The sequence below is a fragment of the Xenopus laevis genome, chromosome 4S (assembly GCF_017654675.1).
Source record: "Xenopus laevis strain J_2021 chromosome 4S, Xenopus_laevis_v10.1, whole genome shotgun sequence".
In the NCBI taxonomy this organism is placed as follows: Eukaryota; Metazoa; Chordata; class Amphibia; order Anura; family Pipidae; genus Xenopus; species Xenopus laevis.
The window spans coordinates 49041783-49058311 of record NC_054378.1 but is presented as its reverse complement, the minus strand read 5'-3'; the positions used below and the strand labels follow the sequence as shown (position 1 = coordinate 49058311).

Here is a 16529-nt window from a genome sequence, read left to right as displayed (position 1 = left end):
ATAGAACAGGCAGAGTATGGCACACACAGGAAGCATAGGGCAGGCAGAGTATGGCACACACAGGAAGTATAGGGAAGGCAGAGTATGGTACAATTTATCTAGTTGGTGTGAGTGCTGCGCTCAGTCCAAATCACACAGAAAATTCTTGCTCTCTGCACCAAAGATTTATGCGGGTCCACCGAGTCCGCAAATTTGTACTAACAGGGATCATAGGGCAGGCAGAGTATGACACACACAGGGAGCATAGGCAGAGTATGGTACACACAGGGAGCATAGGGCAGGCAGGGTATGGCAAACACAGGGAGCATAGGGCAGGCAGAGCATGGCACACACAGGGAGCATAGGGCAGGCAGAGTATGGCACACACATAGGGCATAGGGAAGGCAGAAAAGAGCAGGATACAGGGAAAACCTATCAGGATTCTAGGATGAACAGTTCATACTATGCTACATCACTTACACAATGCTGGTGACCCTGTCATAGAGGATAATTTTCCAGAGGCTGTAGTATTCGGATAGTGCTTTTTTCTCTGCATGTTAACAATATCAATGTAAAGTATACACCAATCTCCTCAGTTTGGTAAGTAATTCTGCAAATTAACCCGGAAGAAAGCCGTCTTCTACATGGGGGATGGGTGGTTATGTGGTCAATCAGGTGCTCGGTCGGCCTGGCCCAGCCCTGCTGCAGTTTCAGTGATTTAAAATTCTTGATTTACATGAGATTCATGCCGGAAATTGTATCTCTTAATTGATTGACATTTACTATTGTCAAATGGCAGCTTTTATTTTCTAGGGATATGTTTTTATTCCTGTTTTATTTTCCTGTGATTCTTCAAATCTGTAGATTGGTTTCCTTGTTAGCCATTTCCTTTAATTGCCCTGGGAATGTTCGTGTATGGTACATAAAGGGAAGAATTATTTATTTTTTTGTAAATGGCTGTATTCTTCTACACTACTATAATTCAAAATAAAACAAGCTGCTGTGTAGCAATGGCGGAAACTAAAAAAAGGATATATGGCACAGGACAGGTTGAATAGTGGATAACAGATAACATCATTATGTTCTACAGAGTTTATCTGCTATCTGCTGTGTAACCTAAACCTTTTCTCCTTTGAATGGCTGCCCCCGTTGTTACACAGCAGCTTATTTACATAAACAATAGTAGTGTTTCTGAATCAAACACACATAGGGCAACACTGCATTGTATTTTTATTACTTTAAAACATTTTTATTTTTGGATTTTACTGTTCCTTTAAGGCAACAGCACTTTACTCTACAACACAGTACTCAAAGATATGGGTATATTTTTCCATAGTATTATTTTTTATTATTTTTTTCCAGACCTCAGTCTGATTCATTTTGCTAGATGAGTTTCAGACTCAAATGTCTCTCATTCAGCTTATTCATTGCCAGTGATAGCTGCACAGAAGTATGCCGTTTTTTTCTCTTAAAAGGAAACAACTTTGTAAGTAGACTGTCCTTGTATACAGCCCATGCTATAAATCTGAAATAATTTAGCATGGATCATCAAGCTGACGGTGACTTGGAGGCTGATTCACAAACACTGATGTCATCCAGAGTGTGTATGAAAATGAATGAACATCTTTTACTTTAAACTACTGTAATAGTCAAACCCCCTGTCACTGTGCAATCACCAGATTGATGCTGCTTTTAACAGTTACGCATAACTTTAAAGCTACTGAATATTGTTAATGAATATATAATGGAGAGTTGCTTAGAATTATTATGCTTACTTTTCATTAGGCAGAATTGGACCCCTTGCCAGACTTTCATTTGGGCCCCCTCACATGTCTTTTGGATAGTGAACTGTTTTGCACAAATACACTGAAAATGTTAAAATATAGTTCAAACTTTAGTCAGCCAGGGCCTCCACTAAGCTGCCTTTATGCCTGGGTCCTATACAGCACTAGGCCTTCTATTTCATCACATTGAGTGTCTTAGGTTTGATTTAACCACCCAATAACCTCATGTTGCAAGAACAGAGTTACAGTACTATTGTATTGGTTTAAGCTGCCCTTTGAGATTGAAGCGTTGGTAAGATACCCTATAGCCCATAGCAAGGTTACCTATATGAAATCATTGCTCTGTCAACCAATCAGCCATAGGTACAATAATAAATATACTCTTTCGGTTTGACCTTAATGCTAAGCTTTCATGAGTATATAGAAGATTGGTGTTCTCTCTAAATATTATTAAAATTGGCCTTAAGGTTGAACCCCTCAGCCACCAGTGCAGCCCCCCCCGCCAGGAGTATCAACCCCACAGATTGTATGATGAATAAACTTGATGTTCTCTTTCATGAGACTTAAGGTGGCCATAGACACAAAGATCTTTCCCCGATATGCCATTAACGAGCATGGCTATATCGGGGGTAATCTGAACGTTCGGCCGTATGCGCAATGGGCTGCAGCGGGATCTCTGCCGGACGAAAGATGTCGGCACTCTCCACACACGATCCGAGGATTCATACAATAGGATCTGTGCGTCTATGGCCAGCTTTAGGTAGACTGGCAGGTAGAAATAGTTGCACGTATTGAAGGTTCTTCAATAAGTCCTCCTGGTCGATCAGGGCCTTTATGGCTTTACTAAAAAAAATAAAAATAAGAAAAAAAGGAGTACTAAAAATAAACAGGCATTTAGTGCTACGTATGATGGGCGAATGTATTCACCAGCTGCGAATTCGCAGTGGACTTCCGAGTTTAGATTCTGGCGAATAAATTTACAAGATTGGCGCGAAAATTCGCCGTTGTCAAAATTTCTTTGACGCCAGTGACAATTCTAACGCCGGCGAAAGTTAAAGGCACCCATTGACTTTAATGCGCATCAGAATTGTCGCCGTCAAAATTGTCCGTCAAAATTCGGGAGAAATTCGCCCATCACTAGTAACAGTTAATAAAGGACAACTGTTTTCATGTGATTCTGCTGAATTAAAATAAATTGTTCCAGTACTATTATAGGTTTTTTATTCAGGGTCGGACTAAAATGAAAGACTTCACAACGGTTGATGAATAATATTTAAGTGGAATTTGTGATTTCTCATCATAATCATGTTTGCCTAAGCATACAGCCAGTATTTTTATCCCCAACTAGATCCGCATATTTTTAAACCAGTTTTTACTGCAGGCAAACCAGCTGCAATCATGTTTGATTTTTATATTGTTAGTTACTGAATTAAACCAAATGAGGATTGCATTACATGACAGCAAGAGAACATATTACAAAGAAATAGTATTTAAGGCAATTTGGCTTATGTCTAATCAGAAGCCTTTTACATTTTTTTTAAAAAAAAATTCTTCCAGTTTTAGGTTTGAAATAGCTGGTGAGAATAGCAGTTTATAGCATTGTTTATTAGAAACATACTCAGAACATTTAAAGACATGAGACCATTGTGCATGAATTTCAAACCTCCCCCTGGAAATGCACTAAAGACTAATAAAGATTTGTTTATTATAACAATAGATGGGGCAACAATGTAGCTTCATACCTCTGCAGGGATGTCTTTCTTTCTCAAGATTTCTTCTTAGTGAAAAAAGATGTGTTTCACAGAGAACTAGCCAGATGCTCTATTCTCTTAGGCAGTGCATTTTATGAATCGGGGTCATTTCTCATTTGGAAGAGGTTCAAGAGTGACGCAGGATACAGGCTGACTAAGCCACAGCAGCTCCTATTTAAGGAATATAAATTCAATAAGATGTTATTTTTGGTAATAATTAATTAGCAGCAAACATCCACAACATGGCAAATTTGGAGCTGTCAAAGAGAAAGCCTGCATCAATTTAATGTGAAAAGAAAAGATGTTCCTAAGCAGTGACTAATAAACTGCACCTGCCAACCCCACTTATTAATAAAATGAGAAAGTATATAAAACTTCAAAATGGGACCCTTGGATCATAACTGAAACACAAAGGACCTAACAACAAACTGTTGGGAAAGAAGCAGGACACTTGTCTCAAAAAAGGGGGTTGATCCTGGGATAGGGTTGCCACCTGGCAGGTGAAATACCAGCCAAGGTTAGGGCCCATATTTCAAATGTATTTATTTTAATCCCTAGTTGTTCTGCCACCATCCTGCCTCTGATCTGTCCTCATCCCTTCCCCCTCTATTTCCCCAATGTTCCTATACCCCTGTCTACTCACCAAATCTCTGCCACTCCATGCCATGTCCTGACTCTTTACTTCATGGCCCTGTCTCTTTAAATCACAGCCTCACCCCCTCTTTTGGCCCCTGCCCCTTGCAACATTGCCATTAATCACCTGGATAAAGGGTGGCATCCTGGGAAACTGTGTTTTGGAACCCTCTCTTCTAACCTAAAACAACCTGTTAGTATGTATAATTTATGCAGTTAGAACAATGAAAGCAAGTGATTTCCTTGACAGACCATTTTGTGTTTTAAAACTTTTGTGTTGAATTTAAAATTACATTCTGGTCAGTACTGGTTCACAAATATGTCAACTGCCCTGTATTTTTCTGGAGTCTCCTGATTTAAACACCTCACTCAAACCAAAAGGACTGCTCTAAGCTCACCTTCCCATAAGCTGTTCCTTTTGCTCCTTGTCGGGTGCTCAGTCCGCAGCGTCCCCACTGCTAAAATCCACATCAAAAGCCAAAAAGATGGACGGCACTCCGATCAAACAAATAGCAGGTTTATTGCCAACTCCTGCAAGGATCTTACGCCTTACGTGTTTCGGGATTCAATCCCTTAATCATGCCCATTTGATTGGGTATGTTACTCACGAGCCACTGGTTGGGATCACTGTTCTAAATAAACAAGATCCTACAGTGCCTTTATTGATGTAATCTATGGATTGTCTTTATCTCCATGTTGCCCTTTGTGAACTATATAAACTTTTGAGCACTAAAATTACCCTGGCTTTCCTCTAGTCTGTTGGTAGCCTGCCAGATAAGAAGTCCGAGAAGCTTAAAAAGATTTCCCAAATAACAGAAATACAGTACATTCAAGGTTTTCTTAAAACAACTTTTTTTTTGTGTTTAATTAATAAACAGTTTTAAAGGGCCAGTAATACCAATAAATAGTCATTATATAATGCACCATAGCCCTGTGGTGGCAACAACTGTGTGTGTTTCAAAATCAAAAAATCAAATCTAAATTTGTTTAAATAAATAAGCTATAAATTAACTTTCGGGGCTGCCAGTCAAAGCACTTGAAATGTTAACTCCAGGGCTTCCTTGCATCATTGTGCCCTGTGCTTTGCACCTTGCACACAATTGCATGCAATACATCAAAGCTGAACTGACTAGGCATTCATTGCAAGGACTGGAGTTTGGCACACATTGCAAGGACATGTAGAGGTACATTTACAGTACATTTATAAATAGTTTTTTCCTTGTGCATGCATTCATAAAAGAGCTCTAATTGCTAACAGCTATTGTCCAATGTTATTGCTGCAGCAAGTTAAAACACAAACGAATCACACTGTTACTCATTGTGGTTTGTGATATTAAAGACAATTGAGATAATCACAGAGGAGTTTAAATGCAGATCGTTGTACAATTAATCTCTCCAGACTGCTGTCTACTACCAAGAGCTCCCTGTTTTTGTGCCCATAAACATCTGTTTTGCAAACCAGAGGGCCTTGAAATGGTCTCTCTTCTTACTGACAATGCATATTATAATTGCAGCAATGAGTCAGTCTGTGATTGCTTACAATGTACAGCTTGAAGTTATTACCTCAATAGGGATGACTGTATTCACGCCCGAATGACACGCTACTAGTTGCTCAGAGTCCTCAGAGGTGTGCAAGCAGAAAATGCATTTTATTCAGTTATTGGGCAAAGTACATATGCTTATAGTTTTTTGTTTTTATTCAACATATCCATATTTTACCATTGCTCTAGGAACCTTCATACAAACAGTATAATTATATATCTGTAATCTTACAGATATTGCTATAATCCTGGCCACACTCGGGATCTTTCCTAACTGGCCACAACCCAAAACAGGACAATAATGCACATGCAGCAAAAGTGAGGGACAGCACTATTGCAGCTTTCTGAAGCAGGTTTTTAATTTTTTTTTTAGGGAGGAGGGCAACACCCACAGATAATTATAGAGCTCAGGCAAAATATATGCAAACGGTGTGTGTGTGTGATATGAATAAAGGAGATTTAGCTAGTTTAAGTATTACTGTATGTTCTTTTGTAAATGTTGATAGAGGTAATATACACCCATTTTCAACGTATTACTCAATGAATATGGTTTGTGCTGAATATACACCAGACTTTTCAGCCAATTGTCTTATTTATGTATTGTGTTTGTTATTACGTCCAAGTCACTGTTTTAGGAAAAGAAGGTAATTATAATAATTGTTAATACACAGATAACCCATTTTAAAAACAAACTGTTCCTTATCATTATCATCCTGTTCATTATCTCCATTCAAACCTGTTTACAGGGGAGAGAAGGGAACGTTGTTCAGGGAAAAACAAAACAATTTTACATCAGTACTTAAATTAATAGGCTGAATTTATTTTCAATATAAGTCCTATTTATTGTCCCCAGGTTCGGCAAAAATGTATAAATGTGCCTTTAATTCTTGCCACAATATAAATGTTTACTGATGCCTATTTCTAGGAAACCACAGCCTATCAGCTACAGCTGAAGTTGTCATCCACATCCAGGACGTCAACGATAATATCCCAATTTTGGTGGGAGACTATTCTGAAGAATATTTCTGCTCTCCAAGGAGAGACAATCTGAGAATCATCATCAGGGCATTTCACCTGGACTCAGTGGAAAACAGTGCCCTGTTTACCTTCACCTTTTCAAATGAGCCAACGCTTCAGTCATGATGGAGAATAAAGGCACTTAATGGTATGGATTGGTTTGGAGCTACGGTTTAATTATTTGGTTAAGTATCATAATTATGTATTTTGTTTGGTTCCTCCAAGTGGAGAACTTAAATTTACTCCATGCTGCAACATAATTTGTCAAGACCCTCTCCACCAACCTCAGCCATGGAGATGATCATGGCACAAGAATATTCCTGACAACCACTGAGTTTGATGTCGCTCAGTAATACTCAAACTGCAGACAAGTAAAAACCTGTATTACCTGAGATTTAGAACAAAAGCTGGAGATTGTCTGTTGTGAGAAAATGTCTTGATCAAATATTCACCCATAACAATATTGTCCAATCTATTACACATATGTAAAATATGAATAACAGAAACCTGTGTATCAGTAGTAAAAATACTGTTTATTTAATTTAGGGACATATTTATCAATGGGAATTAGTTACCTGGAGCCTAGGGTACATTATGTTCTAATCATCATAACAGATAGTGGGACACCTCCTCAAAGTCAGCACGTGCACATTCCTGGTAAGTACATTTTCTTTACTGATGGCTATATACTGTATCTGTGTATATATATATATATATATATATATATATATATATATATATATATATATATATATATACACATATACATATATACACACACAGTATATATTTGGTAAATAATAATTAATAATTCGAATAAATAATAATTAGAATATTGTTTCCTATATGTTGCAGTTCTTCTAGCAATAACACTTTTATTTACATCTTCTTATCTATATAATAGCATATAATGCATATTGGCCATTTTATTTGTATATTTAAACACACAGGGCTATACTGGGATAATGTAAATAATGTAAATGTATCAACTTAGACTGACTGTGTTTTGCACTATTACCTTGAAACATTGGGACTTTGAGTTCCACTCCAGATTGTGCATTCTTTTGCAAATTTGTATGTATGTTCTCCCCATGTCTACATGGGTTACTGTAACAATGATAGCTCTCCCCGGTGGTCTAGTGGCCGGCGGGGATGCCCGCCTCCAGTAGGGACACCCTCCTCGTGCAACCTTGACCCTCCTGTGCCGGTTCCCCTTCTGGGTTTATTTGCCTGCGTGATGACGTCACGGCACAATGGCATTAAATTCAAATAGTATTTAAGGGGATTCTGTGTTGAACCCATTGCCCATTGATAGGTTCCATTTGGTAGGTCCTAGGTGTTTATTCTACGTGAATCCTGTTTTAATCCTCTGGTTTTGACCTTGCCTGCTGCCTGACTATTCTGAACTCTGTATCCTGACCCTAGCCTGCTTGTTCATTCTGACCTCTCCAAGCTCATCCTAGCCTGTCTGACCATTCCTTGAACTCTGACTGTACCGACCCGGCCTGTCTATTCTCTACTCCACTTGTGCTGGCCCTGTCTGTCCGTCCTGCCCGTCCACCTTATATTTTCTGGCCTGTCTTCCAACCTGTGTTCTGCCATCCAGTATCCTTGGTGAAACGATCATGCCCCTTTGCTCGTCCAGAACCTTTTGCTTTGCTCCTCTCTCTTGCCTGGCGGCATCCAATTAGCTGAGGGCTTCACCCGTGGTGAAAGGTGGCTGTTAAAGGCAGAAGAAAGAGCCGAGAACAGGGAGCCTAGCACTGGTTCTGGATTTAGGGTGCCGAAAGTTACAGTTTCCTCTCAGTACTTCAGTTTCCTTCACACGGGGAACTTCCCACGTCAATACCAACAGAATGCAGAAAACAGCATGGAGGAAAGGTTTCACAAATGAGGACACTATATATTTTTATTAACTGCAATACTCCTGTAACATGGAATTCCATGTGTAATACTGAACAAATATATTCATGATATTCAAAGGGGTTTTGTTAACATACTCACTATACTAAATCCAGGCAACAGAAACATATATTTACATCTTTATAGCTTTAGATGCATTCAATAAAAAGTGTGAACTTTAATAAGAAAGAAAGTTAAATGAAAGGACTTTCTTAACCAGGGATTATTGATGTAATATTAATGCAATCAACAGAGTTCATTTCCTTTGTATACGTACATAAAACATACAGTAATTTAGTGTTTTCTTAGCTAGGTGCCGATTTTTTTCTGAATTCTATTTCTAGTAAAATTCATAGTAATCATTGTAATTGACATCTATGCAATTAAGTCATTCACTTTATACTTTCAGATGTATGTGTCTTTATCAATTCCCATCTTCACATTGTATATGTTAAAAAAGAGACACTAATAGAGCTAAAAATAGAAGCACGGGTTTCCTATAATATGTTATAATTAATAACATTACCCTTGCATCTTCTGTTTTTGTTTTTATAACAAAAGGCACTTAGCCATTTCTTGAATCTATCATCCTTATCCACAAATAGCGCTCCTCTGGGAGAAAATTCCATAGCTTTCCTACTTTCACTGTACAAAAACAACCTTCACTGCTGAACATGAGACCGTTCTTCTAATCACAGGGGGATCCCCTTGTGTCCTATGTTATGACCTTTCACTGAGGTTTAGCTGGGTGATCAAGCCATGAAGAAGCTTTTTTTTTTTCAATTAAATTGGGAAGTCATACTTATGCTCCATACATAATGTAATTTAATGTTATACATACTGGCTGACAGCTTTAATTACAAGAAGACCCTTCAGTGTTTTTTACCCTGATTTGTACAATGGACAAAATATAATTTTATGTGGTCTCTGTATTGAGAAAAGAAATTTACTATATATATATTACTTCACCAAATTATATCCACAACCACAATTACTTTATTTATAACATAACCCAAGAACATATTGAAATATAGCATGTCCATTTCTTTCCATTTAAATTATACTTTAAAGGGCAGATTTAGCAAAATGCGAGTTTGTGAAAAATAAAAACTGGAACGAGGGGAAAAAAAAAAAATCAGTCAAATCTTGTGACACTTTTTTTCTCAATTGCTAGCTTATCTTTAAAAACAAAATATTCCCACACATTTCAGAATGAAAATGCAAAGTCGAGCATTTCCACACCGAAATCTGCCAAGTGTGTCTATACCTGGGCTGATGCAATAGTTCCTGACCAGCATTGGGGCTGATTCAGATGCAGCTCCTGTATGGAATTATGTTAAAGGGATACTGTCATGGGAAAAAAAATATTTTTCAAAATGAATCAGTTAATAGTGCTGCTCCAGCAGAATTCTGCACTGAAATCCATTTTTCAAAAGGGCAAACATTCAATTTTGAAATCTGACATGGGGCTAGACATATTGTCAATTTCCCAGCTGCCCCAAGTCATGTGACTTGTGCTCTGATAAACTTCAATCACTCTTTGCTGCTGTACTGCAAATTGGAGTGATATCACCCCCCTCCCTTCCCCCCCCCAGCAGCCTAACAACAGAACAATGGGAAGGTAACCAGATAGCAGCTCCCTAACACAAGATAAGAGCTGCCTGGTAAGAACAGCACTCAATAGTAAAAACCCATGTCCCACTGAGACACATTCAGTTACATTGAGAAGGAAAAACAGCAGCCTGCCAGAAAGCATTTCTCTCCTAAAGTGCAGGCATGAGTCAAATGACCAGAGGCAGCTGGGAAATTGACAAAATGTCTAGCCCCATGTCAGATTTCAAATTTGAATATAAGAAAATCTGTTTGCTCTTTTGAGAAACGGATTTCAGTGCAGAATTCTGCTGGAGTAGCACTATTAACTGATGTGTTTTGAAAAAAACATGTTTTCAGATGACAGGATCCCTTTAATCATGAAATATGAATAAGCTGGCATCAGCTTGCCTCCTACCTAGCCTGCCCCTGGATATATTGTGTCCAGAGGCAGCAGTTTTCTTCACTGAAGCTTGCAAGTTTGGATTTTGTACCAAAATCTGATGCATGAGTCTGCACCAAGGGCAACGCAATAGATCCTGGTGTAGGCTAGGTAGGAGGCTGATACCTAAAGTCTGTTAAAGGTCATTTACACATTACATAAATTCAATAGGAATGTTTTCACACCAAGAAGGATTAATTATATCTTATTTGGGATCAAGTATAAGATACTGATTTTGTTACAGAGAAAAAAGAAATCTGTTTTAAAATGTATTTCATTAAAATGGAATCTATGGCTGACAACCTTCCTGTAATTCCAAGCTTTCTGGATAATGGAAAGCTGTGTCAGATATATATGCAAGCATTAGGAATGTTGTTACAGAGAATAATTGTCTCTACATGGTTATGAAAAGCAGTGGAAACATTGTGAAACTAACTAAGTCCTTCAAAGTGCTTTGCGTTCTTTTGTGAATTTCTCAAATGACTCCAAACAGAGTACACAGCATCCTCACCTGTAATATAGTAGAGTTGCCAATTTACATCACAATGTCTTCAAAGGCCACCCTTTAGAATAGTGATCACCAACCAGTGACTCCTAATCAACATGTTTCTCACCAAGCCCTTGGATGTTGCTTCCAGTGGTCTCAAAGCAGGTGCTTATTTTGGAATTTCAGGTTTGGAGGCAAGTTTTAGTTGCATAAAACCAGAGGTACTACCAAACAGAGTCTCCTGTAGGCTACCAGTCCACATAGGAGTTATCAAATAGCCAATCACAGTCCTTATTTTGCACCACCCAGAAACATTTTTCATGCTTGTGTTGCTCCCCATTTTTCTTTACATCTGAATGGGGCTCACAGGTAAGAAAAAGGTTTTTGACCCCCACTTTAGAAATATGCCTGTCTGACTTTTCATTAAAGTGTTTCCCTTGATTGTAAGGGAATTTCATTACATTACATGCATCGTGTAGTTCCAGCCTAAGTATTTTGAAAAACAGTGGTTGATTTAGATGTAACACTGAATTAGAGTATTATGAACTCAGAACCTCATGTTGAACAGAATTATACTAAGGCATTGTTACAAGCATGTCAATAGTTTTTGTGGCAGAACATTTTCTATTGTGTTTCCTATTTGGGTAATCATTTTTATAATATCGCAAAAGAATTGTGTTCCTGCAGGAAAGTTGGAGCCCCGTAGATATGAAAACAATGGCACCACTTACTTGCCTAAATCCATCTCCCAAGAAAAAAAAAAACATTTGTCCAGTTGTAGACTTCTGTATACAATTCCTTCTATGTACAAAAGCAGTTCTGCACAAAGTGGAAATTTTAATATGGCCATAATTGCAAAGCTAAGTGTTTAACATCAGCACTTTGCTTTTCATTATAATAGAGACCACACTTAATTTCCAGTAGTGCCTTGACATTTTGGATCACACAACACAAATGGATTGTAATCCTTGCAAGGAACTAAGTTCAACAATAACAAAATAATCATATTTTTTTGGCATTTAAGCTAATCTTTCAGCAGCCTTCTGATTCCTAATTATGTCTTAACCTTTCGCAAGCGAAAGGCTTATCTGTGTTACCACCTGAACCTCTTTTGACAAACCTGTGGTAAAAGCTTTTTGATTTAAACACTGCTAAACATTTTATTACTATTGTTGTTCTACTATAGAATAATGCCATGTTTTGCTGCCTAGGTGAAAATGTACACAGTTGGTGAATATGCCTGAGTGTGCCTCTCTGCAAGAGCTGAACTACATGGTCAGCACCATTGGATTGATAATATTTATGCAACAGTCTGTCAAAAGGAACTACATTGCTAGCAAGTAAAAACTATGATATACAGTATTTGTGTAATGATTCAGTGTCGGACTGGGATGCCAGGGGCCCACCAGAAAACCTTAGGCTGAGGGCCCACTTTTCAAACTTCTTCCTCTCCTCACTCAACCTCTTTATTCTCTTAGTGTCTTTTCTCTACATACTATAATCTATTCTTCCATTATTAAGCCTCTTTGTTCCCATAAAGAAATAGGTAATGACCATGAAATAGGCCAAATCATTAGAAGCAAGTGGCCCACTGACACCTGGGCCCACCGGCAGTTTTCCTGGTTCCCGGTGGGCCAGTCCGACACTGAAGTGATTGGCAGATTGTGTTTCATCTTTCAGTCATTTGGGAGTGTATCAAGCTGTAACTCCCATAGACTGTTGTTGGAGGTGAAGAGTAAGGTGCAGGCTTGTGATAACCAGTGATGACTGCAGTAACACATTGCTGTGAGGCATCTCTTGTGATATCATATCAGCTACTGTATGTGCTGATGGGCTTAGCACTGAAATTCTCAGTAAACCATTGCACATTTTAATTTGTCTGTTCTATCAGTAGACTTGGATTACACTGCATAAAAATGTGATTTTGTGCTGGGTTGCCCCGGCAGATGAACTTTGTCCCTCAGACAAGCAAAGCACAGAGTTAACCTGCTTTACAGTTACTATACAATAGACCAGGGCCCCCAAACATTATTACCCATGAGCCACATCTAAATGTTAAAAGAGTTGGGGAGCAATACAAGCATGAACAAGTTCCAGGAGGTGTCTAATAAGGGCTGTGATTTCCAACTTGATATCACCTGTGTGGACTGGCAGCCTAAAGGAGGTTCTGTTTGGCAGTACCCCTGGTTTTATGCAACAAAACTTGCCTCCAAACCAGCACTTCGATAATAAGCACCAAAATTTAAGATACTGGGAGCAACATTCAAGGGACTGGTGAGCAATATAGTATGTTGCTTGAGAGCCACTGGTTGAGGATCACTGCACTAGACACTGCACTTCTCTCTCCAAGCTCCATTCCATTTCATTAACCTTTACTAACAACTGATTTAATTAAAGGCAACAAGGCTATTTATGACTGCTTTACTATGTAGCATGCACAGTTCTAATCTGAGACCTCTTGGTAACGTATTAATCTCAGCACTTCTCATCTGAGAAATCCAATAAAGAATTCCACCCTTAACTGTACTGACAAGACATGTTTTCATTGCAGTGGCATTGTAACTGCAATACATCTTATTTAATGTAAATGTTTAAAAATAATATGACAGTGACAGTGTATATACTTTGCTTTTGCATGGGCAACTTTGCCCAAACTACAGAGCAGTGCCTCTGACACTGATTTATTCTGATGGACTCTCAAGGAGTGCCCTTGGCTTGTATGGCGGTTTTATAGTCATACTTCATCCTGCACATTTGTGTCACGTAATTGTGCATAATGTACTTTTACTAGTATGGGTGTGGGACCTGTTATCCAGAATGCTCGGGACTTTGGGGTTTTTCCGAATATTTATGAAATTTGGATTTTCGTACCTTAAGTCTACTAGAAAATAATTTAAACATTAAATAAAACCAATAAACTGGTTTTGCTTCCAATAAGGATTAATTATATCTAATTTTGGATCAAGTACAATATACTGTTTTATTATTACAGAGAAAAAGGAAATCATTTTTAAAAATTTGGATAAAATGGAGTCTATGGGTGACAGCCTTCGCGTAATTCAGAGCTTTCTGGATAACAGATGTCCAGATTACAGATCCCTTACCTGTATAGCATTTAACCTGCAGTCATTCCCATTAGAGATAGTTTCAGTGGTAAAATGAGTAAACGAGAAATCATTCCCTCAATAGAAAGGCAGCATGAAGCAAGATTAGGTCTTCTGTCTCATATGACACATTAACATCTCAGATTCATATAATTAAATGTTCCTTAATCTTCTTTTGGAGTAGAACTGACTGTCTATAGCATTGCATTTATGTTATAAACTACAGACTTGTAGTTGTTATTCTTTCCTGTTGCCAGTGACTATTGCCGTTGCAGCACCAGGGGGTTCTGCAAGATAGAAGTGGAAAAGATGGAAAGCATGCCAACAATGTTATCTGCTATTCAATTTAAGATACAGCAGTTAAAGGGGACCTGTCACTCACACATAAAAAGCTGTGTAATAAAAATCCACAATGCAATTTTCACCCAGACAGCCCTTACAATAACTGGACTGTTCAGGTGAAAACTGGAAAGTCCACAACCCTTCCATGTATACATAAATCATTAGATTAGGTCTGGACCCAAAATAAAAAATAAACTAAATGAGGTTTTGGGTTGTAAAAGCAAACACCAGTTCAATAAATTACAATGAAAAAGTGACTGGACATCCTACTAAGATTATTTACTACATATTGTAGAAAAGTACTATATTGCATATGAGGTTAGGATGCAAAGGATGTTTTTTTTAATGTAAATGATTTAAGTAGGTTGGCCAGACACTTTTTAATTGTTACTTATTGAGCTGGTATTTGCTTTTGACATCCAAAACCTCATTTAATATTTTTTTTTTAGCATTATGGGTCCAGACCTAGCCCATTTTTAGAAATCAAATAAGTCAGCTTGCTACACTGTTGTGACATTGTTCAAAAATGTTGTTGTTGAGTTATTGTAATAACCATTTGTGTTTTTTAGTTCTTTTCTTATTTATAATCTTCACACATATGTCCCTTGGAACCCCCAGCAAGAAGTCTAGAAAATATGACACTGTTTAATGTCTATCGCTCGAAGAGAAAGAAGCGTGTAAAATCTGTAAAGCAATTTGACCAAATTTGGCTGTCAAGATCAAAGCATCTTGTTTTTTTTGTGCTTTAAGAGTTCAGATTGTGCATCATATAAGTTCCTTTGCTAAATATCTCCAAAACAGGGACCTCAGTTCAATAAGATTCCAATAACTCTTATTTAGCCAGTAGGGTGTAATTTGAACATTTTACCTAAAATAATCTCAATTTAATTTCCTTAAAATTACCAAATTAAATGTTGTGTTTATAGTAATATATCTCTGGTAAGCCTTATCATTTCCATGACAGTTTCTAATTAAATTACTTTTGGGTTATGGGATCATCATTCCACATCCATCAATATGCATACTGCAAGAACATTTTGAGAATATAAAAACTAAAGATTATTATTTTGACCCAAAGAAACTCCCTTGCATAATTTAACAGGCAAATCCCCATACCTCTTTATTTCATGTGATTTGTGTTCAAGTTGCTTTCTTTTAAAGCTTTCAACAAAGCTTCCTACCCTTTCTTAAAATTGTAACTACTATACAGATTCACTGCGATTTCCTTGTATGACCAAACAGATTTTTTTAAAGGGGGTTGTTCAACTTTAAATTAGCTTTTAGGATAATGTAGAGAATGGTATTGGTTTTCATTTTTTATTCATTTATTATTTGTAGTTTTTGAGATCGTTTTTATTCAGCAGCTCTCTAGTTTCAGCAATCTGGTTGCTAGGGTACAAAGTTCTCTTGCAACCATGCGCTTATTTGAATAAGAGATTGGAATATAAATAGGAGAGGAATAGAAAGAGGAGTAATGAAAAGTAGAACATTTGTTTTTTACATGGGGTCAGTGACCCCCATTTGAAAGCTGGAAAGAGTCAAATGAAAGGTTGCTTAGAATTAGCTATTCTACCACATACTAAAAATTAACTTGAACCCTTTAATAATAATATTAACAACAATAATAATAATAATAAGCAGATATGAAAAAGTCATAATTATTATAGTTAGTGATGGGCAAATTTGCGCCAGGAAAAAATTTGCGAACCGGCACCGGCGTTTTTTGACGCTGGCGTCTGTTTTTTTGGACGCTGGCGCACATTCACTGACGAATTTATTATTTATTCGTCAGTGGCGAATCACACAAATTCTCCGCAAATTCGCGCCTGGCGAATAAATTCGCCCATCACTAATTATAGTTGCTAAGCCAGTTATACAGAGATCGTGGGTCTGGCCCCCTAGTGGCTGTTGAAGGCTCCCGAAGGCTCCCGAAACCAAGGCGAAAGGTGAATTTAGG

General features: G+C 37.8%; 1 pseudogene; it reads left to right on the top strand.

Moving 5' to 3' along the window:
- Positions 1–15221, top strand: part of LOC108704064 — a 48620-nt pseudogene extending 33399 nt beyond the window's left edge.
- Positions 15222–16529: the final 1308 nt, after the last annotated feature.